At 38.0% G+C, this 10,402-nt stretch overlaps 1 protein-coding gene and 1 long non-coding RNA gene across 2 annotated transcripts in view; both read right to left on the bottom strand.

Annotated features, from left to right (window-relative positions):
- The window catches only part of epha4b (eph receptor A4b), a 177,462-nt gene that overhangs the window by 45,148 nt on the left and 121,912 nt on the right, over positions 1–10,402 (bottom strand). The gene's annotated exons all lie outside the window — the stretch shown is intronic.
- On the bottom strand, positions 7,873–10,390 carry LOC104958234 (uncharacterized). Its single transcript, XR_799741.1, has 3 exons — positions 10,294–10,390; positions 8,096–8,167; positions 7,873–7,985 (listed from the first exon to the last, which is right to left on the bottom strand). It is a non-coding gene; the product is annotated as an uncharacterized lncRNA (long non-coding RNA).

The raw sequence follows: 10,402 nt of genomic DNA, 5'->3' as shown, positions 1-10,402 counted from the left end.
GAGAGGAAGTGATTGTAGTCAACGTGCTGCACGTACGGAATGGACTAATTTTACTCCTACAAAAACAGCTCATTTGTAAACACCAAGGTCTACACAAAACACGGAGGCTTGGTTCGGTTGAGCAAGTAGCGCGGCGTCGTCCCTCGTTGTATGTTGGGTGGCTCTCCCTTTGGTGGGTATGTTGAAGCATTCTCCCACTTCTGTGTTGGTGTTCGTTGTGGTGGTCGGAAGTCTAAATTGAAGACATTTTGGTGGTGTGGGCGTCTCTGTCCGTGTGTAATACCGCCGGTAATTCCCTTTTTGTGATTAATCTGATAATTTTGAAGATGTACACACTCCTAACGTGCTGAACTCTCTTCTTTCCGTTTGTCTTACTTCGACAGGTCTAATGTCGAGAGGGAGGAAAAGAGTAGAGGTCAGACAAGGGAAAATGACCGAGACCCAAAAGAGCTCCTCCTTCCTACGAGGTCTCGGTGATAAAAAGTTCCGTACGATGCAGTGGCTCACGCGGCTTCCTGACAAGGTTACAGGTCGTATGAACTTTAAGATGTCTACCGGCCGCAGGAAGCATCGCTCTTTAAAAAGGCTCCGACGTGTACACATCTGAGACGCCAGAATTTTTAGGGGTTTTACGAAAACGCGTGACCTGGTTAAAGGTTTAGAAACCGCCTTTTAGCGCGAGGTAAATTCCGCCCCGGAGCGTATACTGCGTGTTGGACAACGGACAAGTGGTAGAAACAAAAGGCTCCGGTCCTTCCTAATAACGGAGCGCCGAAGACTTCGTTCACCTGAGCCCTTCGTACACGATGGTTCGTTCGAGGAGCTGTAACTTTTGTGGGAGACAGACGGAAAGGTTCATGAGACCCACAAAGAGTTACAGCTCATGCAACGAGCCATCGTGTACAGAGGCTCAGTGGGAACGAAGTCTTCGCTCCGTTCTTAATGAAGGACCGTAAACCTTTTTGCTTCTCACCTTGTCCGCTCGTTCCACGTCCACACGCCAGTATAATCTCCTGGGGCGGAATGTAAAAAGGCGGTGTCTAAACCCTTTAACCAGGCACGCGTTTCGTAACACCCCTAAAATTCTGGCGTCTCAGATGTGACCACTTCGGACTTTAAAGAGCGATTCTTCATGCGGGCCGAAGACCAATCTGTAAGGTTCATACGACCTGTAACCTTTTCAGGAAGCCGCCGTGGAGTTACTGCATCGTATGAACCTTTATCACCGAGACCTCGTAGGAAGAGGTGTAACTCTTTGTGGGTGACAGACGGAAAGGTTCATGAGATATACTGTAATCATGAACATGAAGTCAACTCATAAAGGACGTAAATGGATCAAATGTGAAAAGGTTCATGTAAAGCAACTGTATATAACAGAAAATTTTAGGACGATGAAATACAAATTAACGATTCTTAATAAATTAATTGTTTTATGTTTAGTAATAATATGTACTGTGTAATAAGATTGAACATGAAAATGAAACCATGAAATTCATATCAATAAAATTATTATAGGTAAACATTTATAATAATAATTATTATTATGTTTATTATTGTTCTACCACTACTACTATTATAATTATTGATTATTATTATTATTGTCATAATGTTTATGTTTATTATTGTTCCCAGCACTACCTATTATAATTTACCATTATTCATTATAATTCTTGAAAAGATTCTAGAGTTGCTGTGGGGGATTTTTTTGTATATTCGTATGTGGTTTGTAAGTGTGTCTTTATGTAATTTCTTTAAGTATTTCATATCTTGCCTTGCACCATTCTGCTCAAATTGTTCTTCTTCGTTTCGAACTACTTAATAAAACAAAATGAAACTGAACATTTACTCATAACATTTGACATAACAACGAGGACGAGTGACTAGAAGACTCCGCAAAGGGGGGGAGAGTCCTTCCACTTCCTGAAACCGTCTCTCCGCAATCGTCCTCTGGACGCTCCTAATAAGAGGCACAAGCAATGATGCGTGGATGTGGTGTGCCGAAGGTCGTCCGGATGTCTCAAGTAAGAATAAAACTTCATGAATTGACGTAACATAACTAACAATAGAAACTAAAAGTCTCTACCGTTTTCACATGTGCGTAGGAAGTGAGTTCCATCTTCATGTCTAATGAGCCAATTTTTATGAGACCATTTTCATCTTCATGACTGATTTGAAGAAAATGAAGTTCATTTTTAATTTGAAACCTTTACATGAAGTCATTTCATATTATTATTATTTATTATTATTATTATTATTATTATTATTATTATTATTATTATTATTATTTAATACGTAATATAAAAAATATCCGAAAAGTTACTGGGTTTTAGCGAAATTGTTATATTCCCTTCCAATCTCACCACCCCTACCCCCATATCCTGATAGTTTGAACTAGTTGGCCGTACCTAACTACCCCCCACCCTATACTCATCTGTTCTCTCTTCTCTACGTCAAAACCTTTTCCCTGACCTTATGACACTCAGAAGTCTTATCGCCTCTAGAAACCCTGTTATACAAGTTTTGCATAAAAAAAAGTTTTACATTTTTTTTTAAGTTTTTAAAGTTTACACTTTTTACTTTATATTTTATAAAGATTACACTTGGTTTTATATTAATGATTTCTAATATGGTGCACTAAAAGACTTGGTTTTACTGTTCTTACCGTATTTTTGTGTGTATAATAAGATTATGCCCAGGAAAATCTGGGTGAATACCTTCTCACACCCAGGTCCAGGTGAGCCGTAGCTTCCCAATTGACTTTGTAAAATTATAAAAACGACGTACACGTCCAGACATTTCAAGAATTGTCCTTAAAGAACAAATAAAAATTGAAACCTACACAGTAAAACATTTCGTGAAACTCGACGTACACAACATACTTTACGACGTTATATTATTTCGAAATAATAATAATAAAATCCATGAAACGTCGGGCTTTGCACGGAGTCTGTGGCCGGTCCCGCGGTCCTCTATGACTTGGTCTTTAGGATGTCTTAGTGGTGGTAGTTGTCAGACTCTTCTTGCCGCACGGAAGCTAGTAACTACACCAACAAAAACACCCAGAAAGATTTTATAAGGGTAGCAAGGTGTGCACATCTTTAGGAAACACATTGGTCCTATCAAACCAGGTGATAATAGTGTGGAAGTGGTCGTAAATTCTCGATACCACACTTTCGTGTGCCTCCTTCACACAGCGAGCGACAACTTTGGTTGACAAAGAGGTGTAATAGGGAAATAAATAGGTCGTGACCGACGTCACTCATAGAGGGTAACGAAACTTTATTTGTTTATTTTAATGGTAAATGACAAAAGAACAATTTCACTAAAGAAACGAAATACTCTCTCACTTGTGTAAGCCCAGGTTAAATGGACACTGTAAAGTCTACTTTAATCGATAAAAAGTTTTGAACTACACACAATTTCCCACCTGATCTTATCACACTATTTTCAGTTTCCATGGATATTACGTTTTAGGTGAAGAAGTTGTACACAGGAGAAGAAGTACAGAGAAGATGTAGTGTACCAGGGGAGAAGAAGTACAGAGAAGATGTAGTTTGTACACAAGGGAGAAGAAGTACCAGAAAGAAGTGTAGTTGTACACAGGGGAGAAGAAGTACAGAGAAGATGTAGTTGTTCACCAAGGGGAGAAAGAAGTACAGAGAAGATGTAGTTGTGGGGGGAACACAGGGAGAAGAGTACAAGAGAAGATGTAGTTGTGCACAGGGGAGAAGAAGTACAGAGGAGAGTAGTTGTACACAGGGGAAGAAGAAGTCGAGAAGATGTAGTTTGTACACAGGGGAGACACCTTTCTCTGAGAACCTTTCTAAGTCCTTGTTTCTAAGAGAGAGAAAAACAGGACTAGGTAAAGATATTTTGGACAGAGTTTTACTCGACTAGTCTAAAACCGGTTGAAATACTGGAACAGTAATTACTACAAAACAGAACACATTGGTAATCGGTTAGTCGTTGGTTCCAGTAAATTCTGCAAGACTCGTTTGCCACTTTGATTTTTTGAAGTCTGTAATCTGACGTAACTCGTAATTGTTATCGTAGGGTAAAGATTAAATTGATGATTGAACGTTGTACTACTCTACAATAATTTTTTCCCGTTTCTATGTTTCTGTGTCGAGATCAAGCAAAAAAAATTAATTGTACAAGACGAAGGTGACACATTGGAAAGACTGTGCAAATAACCGTTTGGTGGGAGAACAAGAACCAATTTTTATAGAAGGGAGTAAAGTTTACTGGGAAAGGTGTTTACAATTTGTGCACAAAAATTTACAACGAATAAGACATCTTTTAGCCTCTTTTCGGACCTCAACTTTTAGTACAATGAATTACACCCTGCCACCAAAAAGAGAAATCAAGTGTACGAAAGGAGACGTGGAATCACTGGACTTACACTTTGAGACTGGAGACGGTCCTAGTGTCGACGTGACGTAAGGAGGTGTAAAGTAAAGTTCCAAAATAGGCGTACGACGTTCTTCAGACCACTAGATGTTAGACGCACTGAAAAATCACAAAATATCAAAAAAATTTAACAAAAACATAATTTGAAGTATGGATTTGGAAGGTAGAATTCTACTTCGTGTAAGGTTCGTTACTAAGTTCCTGTCAGACTAAATAATCGTCGTTATTTCATGCATTTTTTCTGCAAATGATAAATTATCTTTCTGTCAGGTCACCGATACTCAATGGCCTTCGGGACTTTCCGGTTTTTCTTTTTGGTTATAAAACCATTAATAACAGAATCAACAAAAAGAGAACAACAAATACTGAATTTTAGATTGCCTTTGTACATAAACGACCCAATAATAAAGGAATTTAGGAACTTTTTAATTCTTTACCGGTCGGTAACGACAGAAAAGAAAGGACGACGATTTTTTTTTGACCATTTTAATAGATTATTAAAAATAATTAATCAGTCTATTTAAGGGAGAAAAAGTAGTCTTTAGTTAAAGATTACAACAACGACACTAACAGGTTTAACGCACAAAATTCGTTCAATATGTTGAAAATGAGATGAATTAATGTTGTAAGCTTTTCTCCACCCTTCTCACATTTGAGTTAAATTTAGGGTGGGGAAGAAGGGGTTTTGATTTAAACTAATTGTATATTTATAAAAAAAAAATATCTATTTTTAATTTGTTTTATGACGCTTGTGGGTCAATTGAATGAAATATAAAAAAAAACAATTAAACATTTAGAGTTGGTACTATAAAAGATGAATAGAAACAAATAAAAGTCATAAAAATTAACAATAACATGTTACGGTACAGAAATACGACGACGTTGTGTAGGTAAATGGTTTAACCCTAGTTAATTCATGAAGAATAGAAATAGAATACAATAGAATTGAATAGAATAGTATCCTGAATTATTGTCTTTGACAAATCCCGGTGATCTACAGGGACGACATGTTCTCTTCCTGTGTTTTTCTTTCCTTTCGGTAATTTGGGAGGTAACCAGAAGCAAGGGGGGGGGGGGGGGGGAGGGGGGGGGAAATGAAACACAAGCGCCAGGGGTTAACCCTGGCCAGGACATAAATTGACGATAATGTAATTGAGTTTTTGGTAAATTAGTAGTGGTTTAAAAAGTAATATTGTTGGGAAAGTTTGACATCGATAACATAGTCTGATGACCATATGTACTTGTTGACGTCAATTATATGTTTCTTATCTGTGACTTGTACACATAACGCACCGGACACACTAGGTAACACCCCCTACCCGTGTATTCACTCAGCTTTGACAGTCTGGAAAATTAGACACAAAATTATGATAGACAAAGTTTCGTGAGCGGACTCGCCACTAATTTAGAGTAACATAGACATGTTACCCTGTTATTTTTCGAAAAAACCTTAAAAAACTTTAAACTTCCCCGCCCTTTTAATACACAACACAAAATAGACTAGGCTACACATGATTAAGGGAAAAGAAATACCGCCAGTAAAAACTGGCCCCTTTGGTACCCCACGAATGTTTCAACTGATTTAGTAGGTTTTTAAGTTGATTCACCACTAGTCGTTAAAAGATACAAGTTTACAGATGAAACCTTCTCTATAGGTATTTCGGATTACGTTAGCTTACATTTTGTTTTTTCAATACTAACTACTTTCATCATTTTAAGCCAGTCTAAACTGGGGCTCCTGTTGTCCTCCCAATTTCTTCTGTAATAACCTTTTATCCCTCACAGGGAAAGACAAATTGTTTTCGGTCTATACGAGGGAACATCAAAAAATGTTATGATCGACCAACACTTACGGTGGTAATCAACAATAGGAGGTCTTATAAATACCTTAGAGTGTTGACCTCTTTTTATTTTTGGCAGAATTTACCACGCAGATTTCTAAAACCTAAATCCATTTCTCCTATTTTGTACACCTTAGTCCCCGGTTTCTACACAACCTACGTGTATGACCAGTCAAGGAAATGTTCTACAAAGTTTGTTATTTTTTGTAATAACTTTCGAATAAAAAGAGAGAGTCTGTAGGAAACATTATGTTATGTCCATTAGAGTCATCTCACCTCTAGGGGCGGTCCACGGAAGGTCTGTTTGTGGCGTCACTACAAGCCAGACTTACTATGTTTGGTGAAAAAACAAAATGGAACTGTACGTTTGCGCCTTGTTACCCTTCCTTTGTTTCGGTGTCAAGGAAGTGTCTCCTTCATCCACAACTAGTGGGATGTTAAATATTAAAGAGGTCATATTCTGCTTATTTTCAGTTTCATTTTAGCATTTAGTGTCTCTACTGGGACATGTCTCCATGCTTTCATGTTCAAAAAGCTCTTTATTGTTCTCATACTGCCTGTGCTGCAGCACCTCTTTTCACCCTCTGTCCGAAACCAGAGCCCAGTCTTGTGATTGGTCAACCGCTTAGAGATGTCCCGCCCCTTAGCCTATCACGTACATTGTGTACAACAGATGTGCAAGTGTTACATAGTGTCACTATTTGCTGGAAGTAAACAAAGGAGTCCAGCGGAGGCGTTTCAGGCAGGGCCCCTTTAAACTAATAGAGTTTAATGCGTTTTAGATTAGCGGCCCGAAATAAGGTCTGTGGTTAACACAAGCTGAGGAGATTTTCAGGTTTTGTTCTACGACATAAAATCATCAGTAAATTCCCCACTGGTAAACTTTCTAAGCTTTTACGTGTTTAAAAAAACAGCGGTTGCTAACAAGTGTTTAAATGAGACGACTTAACGTCATCACGCCCAACATTAGCCGCCTTTAGCTTAGCGGTGGCTACGTGAAGTCAAGAAACCGTGCTTTATTTCCTTTATAGCCCAACATTAGCCTCCTTTAGCTTAGCGGTGGTGACGTGAAGTCATGTGACCGTGCTGTAGTTCCTTTATAGCCCAACATTAGCCGCCTTTAGCTTAGCGGTGGTGACGTGAAGTCATGTGACCGTGCTGTAGTTCCTTTATAGCCCAACATTAGCCGCCTTTAGCTTAGCGGTGGTGACGTGAAGTCATGTGACCGTGCTGTAGTTCCTTTATAGCCCAACGTTAGCTTTTTACTTTTGGCAGTTACTATTATGCTTCGAATTTGATACAAGTGGTGTTATAGTATCATAGACATGTGTTTGCCAAATATATAGATTCTGCAATATTCTGAAAGCCAATGGAAAAATCCCATTGGCTTTTTGTTGAACGAGAAAATATGTTTTGTAATACAAGCTTTCTGAATTGATAATAATAACGATGATAATGTAAACAAATTAGCTACTTGTGTTGAATTTAAAACAAAAGTTAGTCACATAAAAACATAAACGTCTAATCTTCGGGTGTTTTCTAGAAATACTCATGTCATGCAAGCTTAATACTCTCAAAATGCATTAGTGGTTGAAACAAACCTGTTGTGTCTCACCCGAAAAACTAAGATATACAGTAGAGCAGGCGGTGAAGTATTTTTTGCATGCATGTTTTTCCATGAACAGACAGACAACATTTAATCACCTTCTTCTGACTCTGTGCTCTCATGAGAGTCTACGGGAAAAACATGGAATGAGGTTAAGCATAAATGATGATAAATGGGATTTTTTATATGTTATGAATGATGGAAAAATGAAGGTATTTGGGGGGGGTGGGAGCTGTACCATAGCAGACGCAGAAAGAAACCGCAGCAAAAACTGCCAGAAACTGGATAACGCTCTTCATCTTGAGACCTGCTGGAAACGAGAACAAAGAGGTGTTTCAGTGAGGCGTCGTCAGATAGGAAAAGAAGGAGAAGTAACACAGAGAAAGTGGCTCAGACTTTTTTTAAATGTGGGTAAACGGTGAAGAACCACAGATGGGTGAAAGTGGCAACGTTTCTAAATCTGTGTTTGAGGTTTAGTGCATACGACCGGCACGTATACATATATACATGCTGGCAATTTGATCCAGACTTCACATGGCAAACACCAGAGTTATATGTATGTATAACAGATGTGCATGGATATGGAAAAGGGCTTCATAGAGCACCAATGCACACACTCCTGCAACAGCTGGAGCTTGGTTTGTTAACTTCAATTATACTACTCATTATGTAACTCCTATATGCTTTTTCATTGGTCGATGTTATCTAACACAGGTGAGGTTTTTAGGTTATTTTATACAGCAAATGTAGAACACAAAGGTGACTCAAAGTGCGTACATAAGCGTTAACACACAAACAATAAAATATTAAATATTAATGCATATAAAAATTACAATAACAATACAAATTAAAATGTTAAAATTAAATAGAAATAAAAGCATTAACACACAATAAGATAAGTGGCATTGTGATGACGAGTGCAAACAATCCCAAAAGTAGGTTTCTGCATTTAGTTAAAACAATAAAATACAATGAAATGTTTTACAAATATATTAAAATGGTGTTAAAATAAAAGCCTTAACACCCAATAAAATGAATACAAATGGAAATAAAATGAATGAAAGAGAAAGAAGGTTGTTTAAAATCAGCACTGTAAATCCAGATGAGTGCTAAATTGAGTTTAAAATACATTTTTAGGAGCTCCAAATGTAATCTCTACATCGGAAAATGTGTTCTTCTCTGGTTTCTGGGCTTAAGAGAGAGCAGCTGATGTTTACAAATATTAATTAAAATCTCCAATAACATATTGCAGTTGTTCATTTATGAAGGATTGGCTGTGATGCAGGGAAACAACATTTTATACGAGGCAGGTTTTCTACACATCTGCACTCTATCACATGCAAAACTGACAGTAAGGTGTTTGACATCTGTACAAACAGATATAACAGATGTGTTTAGCAGACCAACACACACACACACACACACACACACACACACACACACACACACACACACACACACACACACACACACGTCTGCACAGCAAAAAAAAGCTTTCATAACAATCTTCTGTTTGTGGGATATGGAAGGGATTCTGTTTCACCAGCAGCCCTCCTTTTTGCCATCAATAGCAGCTTTCATTACATATAAACACTTGCCAACACACACCAGCAACAGACACACACGCACACACGCACCTACGCAGGTATATCTTGGCTTACAGACTCACAGTGGGCACAGAAACACAGAGTTCACAGACTGGCAGAAAACATCTAGATGTGTGTGTGTGTGTGTGTGTGTGTGTGTGTGTGTGTGTGTGTGTGTGTGTGTGTGTGTGTGTGTGTGTGTGTGTGTGTGTGTGTGTGTGTGTGTAGTGCTGACCTAAGTGTCTGCAGAGCTTTTATGCCTGTCTGAGTCTTAGCAGGGGTCCTGGTGGGGTTTGATTCCCTGCAGGCAGAAAGTGCCCACCTCAAAGGAAAAAGCCACAGGCATGATGCTGGCACGCAGAACACCCTGAGGCTGCATATTGAAATACTTATTGTTTTTACGAGTTGTACATTGTGCACATTTTTACTTTAACTCTTTAGTTGTATACAAATATTTTGTTATTTAATCTTTAATTGTATCTTCTTCATATTTTTTATTTAATTTTGTATTGCTCATCTTTACTTTATGTTGATGTCAGTATTTTCTTTTTTATTTCAACTTGTACTTTAACTTCTTAAATGTATGCAAATATGTTTGTTTTTTATACACTTCTCATTGCACACTTTACTTTAAACGTATCTTATATGTTTCTCTATCTCAATTTTATTCTGATTTTAATACTTTTCACAAATTCAAATGAGTACTTTAGGCCTGTTTTAGTTTGAGGATTGCATGTTGCAGCAATAAATAAGAAAACATGAATTAAACGAATCAGGTAATTCATCAAATGAGTCGTGAACAACCTCTACCTTTCCCCTGCCTTCAGAATACTGGCTTTAATGTACTCACCGTTAAGGATAATTATGTCGTCTTGGAAAAATCTCGCTCTGTGTATTTTCTCCCCAGGAATATTCCCCAATTCTTCACAGCAACTCTTTTTATACGCACCTCTCTCCCC

The sequence above is a fragment of the Notothenia coriiceps genome, unplaced genomic scaffold (assembly GCF_000735185.1).
Source record: "Notothenia coriiceps isolate Sejong01 unplaced genomic scaffold, NC01 NC01_scaffold00000969, whole genome shotgun sequence".
Classification (NCBI taxonomy): domain Eukaryota; kingdom Metazoa; phylum Chordata; class Actinopteri; order Perciformes; family Nototheniidae; genus Notothenia; species Notothenia coriiceps.
Note: the sequence above shows the minus strand (reverse complement) of the source record. Positions and strands in the feature narration are given on the sequence as shown.